A 14,628-nucleotide genomic window follows, 5' to 3' on the forward strand; every position below is an offset into this window, starting at 1 on the left:
GTTCAATCCCTGGTCTGGGAGGATCCCACGTGCCATGGAAGAGCTAAGACCGTGCATCAAAACTCCTGAGCCTGTACTCAGGAGCCCAGGAGCTGCAACTTCTGAGCCCACCTGCCGCAACTTCTCAAGCCCGTGTGCCCTAGAGCCGTGCTCCACAACAAGAGAAGCCCCCTCACTGCAACTAGAGAGTGGCCCCCACTCGCCGCAACTATAGGAAAGCTCAAGCAGCGACGAAGACCCAGCACAGCCAGAAGTAAACATTCGCAAGCTAGTAAAATTATTTTTTAAACTCCTGTCCAGAAATCAGAACTTGGTTATAAAATATTTTAAAGCCCTTTAAGGGGATTGATGCTGCTTATTACTGTAAAAGTCATCAAATCAAACCTTACATAAGGCTGGAGCCGTGTGGGCTGGGACAGGAAGAGCAGAAGCCCTGTTCTATCTGACATCCTGCACACAGGCTGCAGCCGTCACACAGATGGGAGAAGGAATGAGCTTCTGTTCCAGGGAAAAGAGACACATTTGGGTCCAAAGGGAAAAAAGTTCTCAGCTTTTGGTGCCATGTTTGAGTTGTCATTTATTTTCGCTTCTTTGTGTTCTCGGGGTCCGCTCTTCTCTCTGGCCGCCTGTCGCCTTGGATGGCTGATTCGCTGTCAGTTTTCCAGACACGGTACTCCCCTGAAAGGGAGCAGTACAGGTACTTGAGCCCCTCTGGGCAGGACATGCTGGGCAGCATGGGCGGTGGGGGGGACCTGAACTTCCATCTGGATGTGCCTTTTGATGACGCCAGTTATCATTTCTTTGAGGAGATGTCCTCAGAGGGGAAAAATCAGTAGAGTGACGTGCAAGAGACATTTGTGGGTTAGAGACACACAGCCCTTACACCAAAGCTCCCAGACTAGGAATCTAAGGGAAGTGGGGCTAATCACGAAAAACTGGGTGATGAGGCAAAGCCTTGCAACCTTTTAATTTTACTGAATGAACAGATTAAGAAAAACCAGCCTACAAAAGATACCAGTTATTAGTGCCACTATTTTCAAAAGGACGGACATCTGACTCTCCCCTTTCAACTGACTGTATGTTGCTTTATGAAAACAGATAATACGGTCTTAGTTTTCCTAACGGCTGATGTCTAGATTAGGCTGGGGAAAGCTCCACGCAGGTCTCACTCTATTCCAAGGATGGATGTTAGGGAAACACTGTTTCAGGGATCCCCCTGGAAGAGCTTTTATCTCCTGGGCAAGAATCTTGACAGGCTTCAGATGTCATATTACCGAGCACTGAAGCCTCTGGTTCACCCTTGAATTCCACAAATGTTTTAAGTAACTAGTTTGGCGGTGCTCTCCCCTGATAGATTTTTCAAAATTTATATTTTAATGTCATTCATGTAATTCTTGAATTACCCAGTTGATAGGTTTGCCCACATGGGAGCACAAGAATGAGCTAGAACAAATTTACTGGGCCAAGTGTCTTACTATAAACCATTACAGCACTGTAAGATAAATGATTGGCCCACATTTTTGAAAGTGTTTGTCTATCTCTCTCTGCTAAGCAGAACAAATATATAAAATACAGCTGGTCTTTCCTCCATCAAAAAAACCTGAGCCAAAAAAGGTAAGGGGAATGTGCTCTAGTTGAGCAATTTCCTTGAGGATGATGCAATATGTATCATCTGGGTCCCGTTTAATGAGTCTGGTAAAAGAATTCTTAAAAAATCTTTAGGGACTTCTCTGGCGGTCCAGTGGTTAACACTGCGCACTTTCAATGTAGGTGGAGCCGGTTCAATCCCTGGTAAGAGAATTAAGATCTCACATGTCTCACAGTGTGAAAAAAAAAAAAAAAAAGACCTTTCATCAGGAAACCAAGGGACGTCGCTAGTTCTTTTCATCAAGGTAATTCATTTGCTTTTCTCATTTAAGAAAATGTCCATATTTTAAAATAATATGTACTATTCAAGGTCAATAAACTTGTGATGACTATACTAAGGATTTGTTCCCAGGCAAGACTCTTCAATGGATACTAAATCTAGAGGGACATTTTTAATGGAGAGCAAAATATTTGCATGGTCTTACAGTATCTCCCCTTAGAGGATCTCTTAGTTGAAAGAAGAAATAAATATCCTAAATATACAGTAGAGTAATTGGAAAAGCCCTGGAGCGGGTGGTCACAATTAATGTCAGGTGGACATCATGGACTTATCCTCACCTTTGTAGTAATTACGTGGACAAAGGTCAAGTCCAAGGGATGTAGGTGCAAGACCTGAGATGAATCTTGGGAAAACCATGGGAGGAACCACTTATGGATCATCTTAGAATTAGTATTACGTGGAATGGAAATAAACTTCTACCTTCTTTTGTTTTTTTAAACGTTTTCAGTTCAGTTCAGTCGCTCAGTCGTGTCCGACTCTTTGTGACCCCATGAATCGCAGCACGCCAGGCCTCCCTATCCACAGCTAAAATCCAACTTAGATACTTTAAAGATTTCTGCACTCTTGATTCAGAAAGCATATCAAATGCAACTACAGAAAACTCATATGTGAATTTGTGGCCTGTTATAAGAGATATTTCATTGTTATAAATGCTATAATTATTAAACAAGAAAAACAGCAAAGATGAGAAAGGATTCATCTCAAGAAGTTATATGAAGAGCAATAAAACAAACCTAATGAAATATAGGGAATTAATAAAGTTAAAAGCAGAACAAACATAAATAATTAGAGAAATAGACTGCATAAATAAAAGAACATCTCAGAAAGAAATTAGAGGAAATAAATTCACAAAATTAAGTTGAAAAATATGATATAACCAGAGAAATGGATATTGTTTTCAAAGTTTTAAAAAAGTAATATATATTACCAATTCTTACACAAAATAGTACAAAATTGTACGCAGATAAAATATGTAATGAATAGCTGCAAAAGAAATGGAAAACGTTACCAAAGTAAGGTTCACTCAGATATGGCTTTGTAGATCAGTTATTTCAAAGTATGAAGGGACAGAAGATTCTCATAATTATTTCTATCACTGAAAATGATGGGAAGTGTCACAGCTCATTTATGTAATGAGTGTAAGGCTGAGGCTGAAACCTAATAGAAAAGATGAAAACATGAAATTTAAAGCTGAAGTAAAATACACAATAAAACAAATCTCATGTGATTATTTCACAGTTATGATTTGGGCTTTTCTATATAAATGTTATACTTCAGTAAAAGATTAAAATAGAAAAATATAAATCTCACTGATGATATAAATAGTAAGCTCTTAAATAATACCTGGATTCAGTAGTTTATTAAAAAGGACCACCTCAGGAGCAAGTGGGACACTGTCTAAAATTTTTATCCTTGAATTAAGATTTCTTAGTAAAATATATAATAATTTATCACATCAAATAAAAGCCATGTAGTAAAAAGTCATTTGGTGACTATAAATATACACAAAATATTGAACTAGAAATACAAAGAACATTTAACATGGTTAAAAAAAAAATCTAAGGTTAGCTTAGCTTACAAAAATACCAGAAAACAGTCTCATTATAATAAGAAAAGAGACAAAGATTTGAACTATTGCCATTGCCTTTTCTTAAACCTTATTTTGAAAGATTCAATCAATAACATAAATGTAACTAAGATATTTAACAACTGCAAAGGAGGAGATACAATTACTATTTGTAGTTGCTATCATTTGACTTGAAAAATGTAGATAATTCAATAGAAAATTTTACACAAGTAATAAAATGCCCAGAGACAAAGTATATATGTAAAAACCAATAGCTTCAGTGGAAAAATTATTACTTCCACAATAGACAATAAAATATTTAAAATCTAGGAATACGCTCAACAGAAAAAAGTGTAAGTCAATTCTAAAAGAGAAATAAAATGTGTTGTTATATGCAATATTCTGGAGTGAAAATAAATCCTTACCAAATAAATTTAATACAGCATGTCTTTAAAACAGCTCAAAGTGTTTCTTTGTTTTAATCTGGCAAATTGATGATAAGTTCATTTTGGAAAATACAGGGATGATACCTGCCAAGAATATTTTAAATAAACAAGGAGTATTAAAAAGAAACTACTCAACTAAGTATGAAAATACATATAAAGAGACAATAATTAAGTGAAAGTAACTTAAACTACAGAAAAAAAATGGTTTTTATATACTAAAAGAAGACTTTCAAAGGTAACATTTTGCACCAATAAATAGTACTATGACCATTGGTTAACTATTTTTTTAGGGGGGAGGAAGGATTAAGAAAGGCTTCTTAAGTCAACAATTAAAAGAAATAGAGGAAAATAATAGAAATGGAAAGACTACAGATCTCTTTAAGAAAATTAGAGATATCAAGGGAACATTTCATGCAAGGGATGGCACGATAAACATTAGAAATGGCAAGGAAATAACAGACGCAGAAGAGATTAAGAAGAAGTAGTGACTGAAGTGACTTAGCAGCAGCAGCAGCAGTAGTAAGAATACACAGCAGAACTATAGAAAAAGATCCTAATGACCCAGATAACCATGATAGTGTGATCACTCACCTAGAGCCAGACATCCTGGAGTGTGAAGTCAAGTGAACCTTAGGAAACATCACTATGAACAAAGCTAGTGGAGATGATGGATTCCAGCTGAGTTATTTCAAATCCTGAAAGATGATGCTGTGAAAGTGCTGTACCCAATATGCCAGATATTTGGAAAACTCAGCAGTGACCACAAGATTTGAAAATGTCAGTTTTCATTCCAATCCCAAAGAAGGGCAATGCCAAAGAATGTTCAAACTACCATACAATTGCATTCATTTCACATGCTAGCAAAGAAATGCTCAAAATTCTCCAAGCCAGTCTTCAACAGTACATGAACTGAGAACTTCCAGATGCTCAAGTTGGATTTAGAAACGGCAGAGAAACCAGATATCAAATTGCTAACATCCGCTGGATCATAGAAAAAGCAAGAGAGTTCCAGGAAAACATCTACTCTGCTTCATTGACTCTGCTAAAGCTTTTGACTGTGTGGATCACAACAAATTGCAGAAAATTCTTAAAGAGATGGGAATACCAGACCACCTGACCTGCCTCCTGAGAAATCTGTATGCAGGTCAAGAAGCCACAGTTAAAACCTGACATGGAACAACAGACTGGTTCCAAATTGGCAAAGAAGTATGTCAAGGCTGTATATAGTCACTCTGCTCATTTAACTTATATGCAGAGTGCATCATGAGAAATGCTGGGCTAGAGGAAGCACAAGCTGGAATCAAGACTGCAGGGGAAAATATCAATAACCTCAGATATGCAGATGACATAACCCTTATGGCAGAAAATGAAGAGGAACTAAAGAATCTCTTGATGAAGGTGAAAGAGGAGAGTGAAAAAGCTGGCTTAAAACTCAATATTCAAAAAACGAAGATCATAGCATCTGGTCCCATCACTTCATGGCAAATAGATGGGGAAACAATGGAAACAGTGTCAGACTTTATTTTCTTGGGCTCCAGAATCACCGCAGATGGTGACTGAAGCCATGAAATTAAGACTCTTGCTCCTCAAAGAAAAGCTATGACCAACCTAGACAGCATATTAAAAAGCAGAAACATTACTTTGCCCACAAAGGTCTGTCTAGTCAAGGCTATGGTTTTTCCAGTAGTCATATATGGATGTGAGAGTTGGATCATAAAGAAGGCTGAGCGCCAAAGAATTAACGGTTTTGAACTGTGGTGTTGGAGAAGACCCTTGAGAGTCCCTTGGACTGCAAGGAGATCCAACCAGTCCATCCTAAAGGAGATCAGTCCTGGGTGCTCATTGGAAGGACTGATGTTGAAGCTGAAGCTTCAATTCTTTGGCCACCTGATGTGAAGAACTGATTCATTTGAAAAGACCCTGATGCTGGGAAAGATTGAGGGCAGGAGGAGAAGGGGACAACAGCGGACACGAGGGTTGCATGGCATCACTGACTCAATGGACATGGATTTGAGCAGCCTCCGGGAGATGGTGAAGGACAGGGAAGCGTGGCGTGCTGCAGTCCATGGGGTTGCAAAGAGTCGGACACAACTGAGTGATGAACAACAACAACATCACCTTACACAAAACATCAAAATGGATTCCAGCTTATCAAACAGGGCAATGGCACCCCACTCCAGTACTCTTACCTGGAAAATCCCACGGATGGAGGAGCCTGGTAGGCTGCAGTCCATGTGGTCGCGAAGAGTCAGACACGACTGAGCGACTTCACTTTCACTTTTCACTTTGATGCATTGGAGAAGGAAATGGCAACCCACTCCAGTGTTCTTGCCTGGAGAATCCCAGGGATGGGGGAGCCTGGTGGGCTGCCATCTATCGCACAGAGTCGGACACGACTGAAGTGACTTAGCAGCAGGAAACATCTTCAAAGAAAACCTATGGATGAGTAGGTGATGAAAGGTTGGCTATTTAAGCCTTCTCTTACAAATTTTAACTGAATTGGTCAAAATAAACTCGCAAAAAAATAACAGAAATAGATCAATGTTGGAAAAAAGGAAAATGTGTAACCATACACCCCACACTTTACGTGTTAACAGAATAGATTACAGAAAGGCAACAAAATTCTGATTTCCCGGTAAGCAAAGCAACTCCCTTAAAGAGTAGCCAGGGGACACACCTGAGAAAATGCAAGGACTTTCTTGAGCTTGGGGCTGGGTAGCAGGGCCGACTGGGGCAGCCCTGAGAGACTGGTGAAAAGCCCATGGTGGGCCCCACTGCCCTGTCCCCTGGAAGTGCCCTCGATGCTCATCCGGGTCCACAGTGAAGCTGAAAGCTCTGACCATCACACTGCCACCTTCCCACAGTCTCCAGAGACAAAAGACAGAGAAAGATGAAACAAGGGCAACAAATGGATAGAGAATCTGTGGTGCAGGCATACCATATTCCTCGGCCATAAAAAGGAATGAAATCTGGCCATTCGTAGAGATGTGGATGGACCCAGAATCTGTGATACGGAGTGAAGTCAGTCAGAGAGAGAAACGCAAATCTGCCTGTTAATGCATGCACGTGGAATGTAGAAAAATAGTGCAGCTGAACCTATTTTCAGGGCAGGAATAGAGAGGCAGAGGTGGAGAAAGGATGTGTGGACACACAGGGGGAAGGGGAGATTAGGACTGATACACACACACACACACACATACACTACCACTTGCAAAATAGATCGCCAATGGGAAGCCAGTGAGCACCAGCGATCTGTGATGATCTAGACGGGTGGAATGGAGGGTGGGCGTGGTAGGAGGGAGGCCAAGAGGCAGGGCATATATATGCACAATTAGCTGGTTCAATTCCTGGTACAGCAGAAACCAGCAACATTGTAAAGCAACTATAATCCTAATTAAAGAAAGAACAGCAACAACAAAAAAGGGCAACAGGCATGGCAGTCCTTGGGATGGGTGGTGGAGAGTCCCCTCGTGTCTAATCACCTCTGCCCTGGGGTCTGTGTCCAGTGGAAACTTTCTTCACATTTGAGAATCCTAGGATGGAGTGAACTTGCACGCCTGCTTGTCAGAACTATAGGTCCCCAGACACCTGGAAAAGAGACTGAGGATTAGCGCTCTTGTGAGGGTATGAACGCAGCTGCGCTCCTCCCCGCCTCCCCCACCATCCCCTGATCCCCTGCAGCCTCACAAAGGCAGAGGAGCCTCCCGGACCCCATCCTATCTCAGGAGGAGGCCACGGAAGGTCTGAGGGAGGGCAGCTCAGTGGCCTTTGCTCACTGCTGAGAGGGGCAGCCTGCCCAGGCCTGGTGACTGGAGGGTTGGTGGGGCCAGAGTCATGTCGGTGGGGACAGAACTGATGACCAGCCTCCAGCACGAGACAACTGGACCGTTCCCAGGGGTCCACGGCGATGAGGACGGGGCCTGAGTGCTGGCAGCGATGACTAGAGAAGGAGCAACGATCCAACCGGCCCACCACCATCACCCACATGCCGTGCACATCTCGCAGGACGCACACAAGCCCCTCCTCCCCGGAAGAGGAAGGGGTGATTGAATTATACTTCCGGATTTACTAAAAAGTCACTGGATTGAACCGAGAGAAACTTGCAATTGGAGAGATCTGACTGGCTGCCACTGGGCAGCCCAAGGCTAAAAATCAGAAATTAAATTGGGTTATGGAATAAATTCCATTTTTCCATGCCTGTGGCTCAGACACCCGTGCCCGTTATACCTTCATCTAGTCGGTCTCCCCTGGCTCGCCAAGCCTCTATAGCTTCTGGGCTGTGCTTAGGGTGAGAATCAAGGTCGTGGCTCCCAAACCCTGATGAGCTCCGCCCTGTGTCTTCCCGCTGGTTCATCTCCCCAGCTCCCTCCCTTCCTTTCAGACACCCCGGCAGCACAGCCCTGTGCCCACCCTGAACAGAGGAAGACCTCTCCTGTCTGAAGCCTTTCCACCTCCTGGGCCCTTTGGACTGCTGCTCCATTGCTTGGAATACAGTTTTAATTTCCTTTTTAGTCTTGAATTCTCCGTTCCACTGTCACATCCTCAGAAATGGTCTCTCTGACTTCCCTAACGAAGATAGAGCTCTTTTCCATTATATCCCTAATGTACTTCATAATACTTTGTAAATCAGATTCTGTATTTACCATATTTATTTGTTTGCCATGTATTATGTGCCTCCTCTCATTGAATGAGAACTGCCTGGCGCTAGGACGTCTTTAGCTTTTGTGTGTGTGTGAATCCCAATTTCTTAGAATGGTGCCTGGTTCATAAGATGCGTTCGATAAAACTTTTTTGATTGAATGAATTACTATTTAAAATCATATTAAAGGGACTTCCATAGTAGTCCAGCAGGGAAGACTTTGCCTTCCAACGCAGGGGGTGCAGGTTTGATCCCTGGCTGGGGAACTAAGATCTCACACGCCTCATGGCCAAAAAAGCAAAAGGTAACACAGAAGCAACATTGTAACAAATCCTATAAAGATTTTAAAAATGGGTCACATACAAAAATATTTTAAAATAAAATCGTATTAAAGGAGAGTATGTATAGAATGGAAATGTTCGTGATATATTAAGTGGAAAAAAGCAGATTACAGATTGCTGTTGTTGTTGAGTTGTTAAGTCATGTCCAACTCTTTGAGACCTCATAGTCTATATCCTGCCAGGCTCCTCTGTCCATGGGATTTCCCAGACAAGAATACTGGAGTGGGTGGCCACTTTCTTCTTCAGGGGATCTTCCCAACCCAGGGATCGAACCCATGTCTACAGCATTGGCAAGTGAATTCTTTACCACTGAGCCACCAGGGAAGCACAGATTACAGACAGGTGACGTCAACATACAGCTGAGTATTGAGATTTTTAAGTCCTGGAAGGAAAGGTACTAAAAACTAGGAGTGACTATTTTGGGGGTACTGAGGTCATTTCTACTTCCTCTTTTATACCTTACTGGATTCTCCAATTTCTTGATCCTATACATACAGATACATTTTTTAAAGTATTAAACATAGCAATTATCTGGTGGAATTTTATATTTTTTAGTCGGTTCTCCTTTATCTTTTAATCCTTTCTTAATCCTAACCCAAGAAAGGGGATGTTGCCATGGAAACAACAGACTCAGACTGAAATCCATCTACCTCCTAAGGAGCACGTGATTTGGGGCAAGGTACGCCTCAGCGTTTCTGAACTTCCACTTCATTGTATGATAGAATCATGTTACAGGGGAATAATGGACAGTATCTCACAGGAGATGGTGCAGACTACCCCCCTCCACTCTGCACCCACCTGCCGTCAGACAGCCTGAAAGGAGAGGGGAGCTACTGCCTCCCCTTCCACTCTCGCTCCTCATTGAGCTTTTACTTACAGTTCCCCCCTTTCCTATTTGATCTGCAGTCCATCAGTTCTGGAATCATATCACAGGTGTCTTCATTTATTTGAAAAGGCTCATCTGCTCACTGAAAAATGGACTAGTATGGGCGGGGCCAGAGAGACCCAGAGTAAGATTCTTAAGATGCTTTGGGTTCTGCTTTAAATCCCCATCATCCTTTCCATTTCTGTCACTGCTTCCTTTCAGGCTTTGAAACTCTTGACACTAGAGAGGAGAAAATGCCAGTCTTTGGACCAGAGCTGGAAAATCTTAGAGAAAGAAAAATGATCAACCAATCATATTCTACATTGTCTTTTCCTAGCCAAAGAACAGGTCAAAAACTGCAAAATTCAACCTGCAAACTATATTTGGCTTAGACCAGGGTGGAGTGGGGCGGGAATGAGTCTAATTCCAAACAAGAGAAAAATAAGTTTGGATTTATTGTCTAACCGACTCAGGATTTCAGAGTGGAAATGTTTCAGTGTGGCTGGCTTCTCTCCGCCAACACCAGGCATTTCCATTGCACATGGGAAGAACAAAATGAGGCAAAGAATCCATGATTAAATGAAAACAGGTGGGTAGGGAGCTGCATTTACGTTTACCACCTGGAGAAAGCCTATTTTCCTCTCGTGGTTTTTATAGACTTGGGCGCTGTTGAAGAAGTCACACTGTCTATAAATTGAATCAACACTCATTAAGCTCATTGGGAGAGATTCCGTTAGGAAAACAACCTACATGGAAAACAAGCCCTTTGTTTCTATTGGATTTTACAATAGGGAGCACTCCAAGTTTGTAGACATTAAGGTGAGAAGGAGTTAAGTACAGAAATTATCTGGTATGATTGGATTTGGGGGAGACTCTGTGTCTATAGAGAGATAAGCGTGTTTATAGCAGAAGACTGAGATTAAGCAGATATTTTATTTTCTTCAACCCCCTGCCAATAATAACCTCACCATCACCCCATCCTCTTTCCCTACCACCAACAGACTCCATCCCCTGCCCGATTTTCTCTCAGTTTCATAGCTCTGCTCTAAAGAGCTGGCTTTTCAAAATACCTCATGATGATGTGAACCTTACTGCCGAATGTCCAAAAGCAGCAAATGTTACATAATCATAACTGTACACAGCACTGCAGAGCCTTATCTCTGAAAAACAGCACTGAAATGGCCACTTAAAACTCAAATAAGCTCTCTTTCCATACCAGACTGGTCTTTCTGTAAAGACCTTCCAGGATAAAGAAGTCACTCTTCCGAAGCCCACTGCAAACTGGTTTCAATGTAAACACATCCCAGGCGCCAGGAGCTATGCTGAGTGCTGCACGTAGTATAAACAAGGGAAAGGGGAAGGGGAAGCTGCCAGACTCTTTCTGGGAGTTCCAGACCTTGCTTTGTTGGTGACCATTTACTGTCCGTTAAGCTGAGTTTCAGGGGATAACTGTTACCAACCAGTACCCTAGAACTGGAACGCAGTTAAGTGTTGTTCTAAAGCTCATGATTTTTCCACTATCCTAAAGTTTGAGATGACTCAGAGGAAATAAATATTTAGGTTAGTATCAGCCAAAATTCTATGCACCAGAAGTATTCTTAGAAAGAGAGAACACTGTTCACGTGGGAGAAACTCTTTGATACACCCATCCCTCCACCCTGTTCCTGGTAAGATTCTTTGTTCATGATGGGATGCTGAAATCATGATGGACAAGAAAAGGGATCTGTCCTGCTTCTGGGAGGGAGAAGGCAGGCAAGTGAGCAGAAAGTGTCTCAAGTCTTCCGTAGACTCAGCAGTGTTGATGAGTGCTGCTAAGTCGTGTCCAACTCTTTGTTGGACCCTTGAGCCGCAGCCCTCCAGGTGCCTCTGTCCACAGGATTCTCCAAGTAAGAATACTGGAGCGGGTCACCATGCCCTCCTCCAGGGGATCTTCCTGACCCAGGGATTGAACCCGGGTGTCTTACATCTGCATTGGCAGGCAGGTTCTTTACCACTAGTGCCACTTGGGAAGTCCATTAGTGAGTAGGGTGTCCTGAAAACAGTTGGAAAATTAGGTTTTGAGTCATAACTCACCTGGAGGTAACAGAGACTCAGCTCACATGATCTGGGAATTGAAGGAATGGAGAGCATGCTACTGATCTGGGAATTCAAGTGACATCTCATGGATTCCTTTTGCTTCCTGGACTGCCTGACTCCCCTCTTAGTGAAGAAATTCCCACCTTCCCATAGAAAACCAGCTATTTAGACCAAAGGTCTGTGGGAGGAGAAGCTGAAAACCACCTCTAAAAGAGCAAACATATATTCTGCCTTCTTTAAAAATTGCCTTTGCAGGTCTGGATATGTTCAACGTGTCACTTTGTCAGACAGCAGGAGGAAAGCCCATCACCCATGGATAAACTTGAGCTCACAGGCAAAGCTCAGGACCCCAAAGCGAAAGGACCCTGGCATGTCACCAGGGACTCAGGCAAGTGTGACTTTATGACTTGCCAGAATCAAGTGTTCTTTCAACAGTCTAAGTCTACTAAGAAAACTTCTGCAAAAACCAATTAGATGCTTTTTAAAGAAAGTTGTTCATGCTTTTGATGCATTTTTTTTCCAGTTAAATAATGAAGCAACAAGAAGGCCGAGAGCATTCTTCAAGTTAAAATGTTAAGGTTATTCTAATTGAACCTAATCTTTATTGTTTCAGAGACCAAAATTAAAAGTGCTTCATGGGAAACCATTAATCAAAATGAAGTCACTGCTCACTACCCCGAGAATTAAATGCACCAACAGGGTTTCACGTTCTAACCAGGGAATGTACCATTCAATCACTTACTTATTACACAGTCCCTTTAAATAATTAAATGGTATTTCCAGGTCTTATGTGCTGTATGAAGAGGAACAATGAGGTTTTTAATTGCAGAATTTCATGCTTGAATTTCCACATCTTTGGAGGAAAGAAAGTCAATGTTCTGGAGTGGATGGTGGGGATATTAAAGTATTTCCTGATGTAACTTTTTTCTACAGAAAAGAACATACTACACTTTCCTGTCCTCTAGATCCAGCATGGATTATCTACAGAGCCATTTACCTCTAATTAAATAAACCCTCTATTGGCCTCCTTTTTAGCACCATGGAGCTGCCAATCCAAGTAGAATACAGTGAGCTCCCTCGCCCCCATACAAACCTTCAAGTTGTGAACTTTCAAAGATGCAGACATGTGTTCCCATCACTGTCAGGCATGAGTGAAATCACAGCCCACCCTCCGCCTCCTATTACTGATGACTCTTCAGCTCCATCACCTGCCGCCTCCTCTCCTCCAGGCAGTAACTCTCCTCCCCTGTTCACCTGATGCCACCCCCTACATGCCAGTTGCTGCACTGTACTTTTCAAGGTCCTCTACTGTAAGATTAAAAATGTTTTCTTCATTTTTTGTGTTTGTTTTTAATGTATTATATGTGTGAAAAGTATTTAAACCTATCACAGCACAGCACTATATAGCTGCTGGTGTTAGTCGGGTACCTAGACTAACTTTGTTGGATTTATGAACGAATTGGACTTACGGACGTCCTCTTGGTATGCAACTCGTTTGCATGTAGAGAACTTCCTGTATACAAATTTAACATCATTACATGTTGTTCTGGTGTATTAGTTTTTTAAGTTTGGGGCTTTTCTGCCAATTTCATTTAGGATGTGATTCACAGATAATACAATTCACTTGTTTAAAATATAAAATACAACAGATTTAAGCATATTCACATTACATACACAATGATAGCTACATCATTTTTGAACATTTTTATCACTCTAAGAATAAACTGCATTTACTTTAAAATATTTTTTAAATATTTATTTGTTTAGGCTTTGCCAGGTCTTAGTTGTGGCACAAGGGAATCTCCTGGGATCTTCAATCATGAGAACTTTTAGTTGCAGCATGTGGGACCTAGTTCCCTGACCAGGGATTGAACCCAGGCCCCCTGCATTGGGAGCATGGAGTCCTAGCCACCGGATCTCCAGGGAATTCCTATTTTAAATTTCATTCCTATTTAAATGTTGATACATGGATCACCTATGGGCCTGTTTCTCTTGACTGTTTTCTTTTCTTAGTTACATTTATTTTGCTCTGTCTCCTGACAAATTTGGTAGTTTTGAATGAATGCTGGACATTGCAAATGAAGTATTACAGAGGCTCTGTGTGAAGTTACTTTTTTCAGAGAAAATTTCATTTTCTTCTGACAGGCAGGTAGACTGGGGGCAAATCACCTGATCTGATCAACAACTGAGATGTTTTCAGCTTGAGAGTTTGTCTTTGTGAGGGCTATGCTAGTTCTAATTTTTCATTTACTCCCAGTCTTCTCAAATGAGATCCCAGCATATACACCAGGAACTCCCTTCAAAGAGACCTGAAATTCAAATTCTCTCTCACCAGCATCATAGGTTTGTTACAAAGCTGTGCTTAATTAACGTTTCAGCTTTTAGCTGCTGTTCTCTGCTTCCCTTCTATATACTTCTACTACATGTAATTACCAACCTAGACAGCATATTAAAAAGCAGAGACATTACTTTGTCAACAAAGGTCTGTCTAGTCAAAGCTATGGTTCTTCCAGTAGTCATGTATGGATGTGAGAGTTGGACTATAAAAAGAGCTGAGTGCCCAAGAATTGATGCTTTTGAACTATGGTGTTGGAAAGACTCTTGAGAGTCCCTTGGACTGCAAGGAGATCCAACCAGTCCATCCTAAAGGAGATCAGTCCTAAGTGTTCATTGGAGGGACTGATGCTGAAGCTGAAATTTCAATACTTTGGCCACCTGATGTGAAGAGCTGACTCATTTGAGAAGACCTTGATGCTAGGAAAGATTG

The sequence above is a fragment of the Ovis canadensis genome, chromosome 19 (genome assembly GCF_042477335.2).
Source record: "Ovis canadensis isolate MfBH-ARS-UI-01 breed Bighorn chromosome 19, ARS-UI_OviCan_v2, whole genome shotgun sequence".
Classification (NCBI taxonomy): domain Eukaryota; kingdom Metazoa; phylum Chordata; class Mammalia; order Artiodactyla; family Bovidae; genus Ovis; species Ovis canadensis.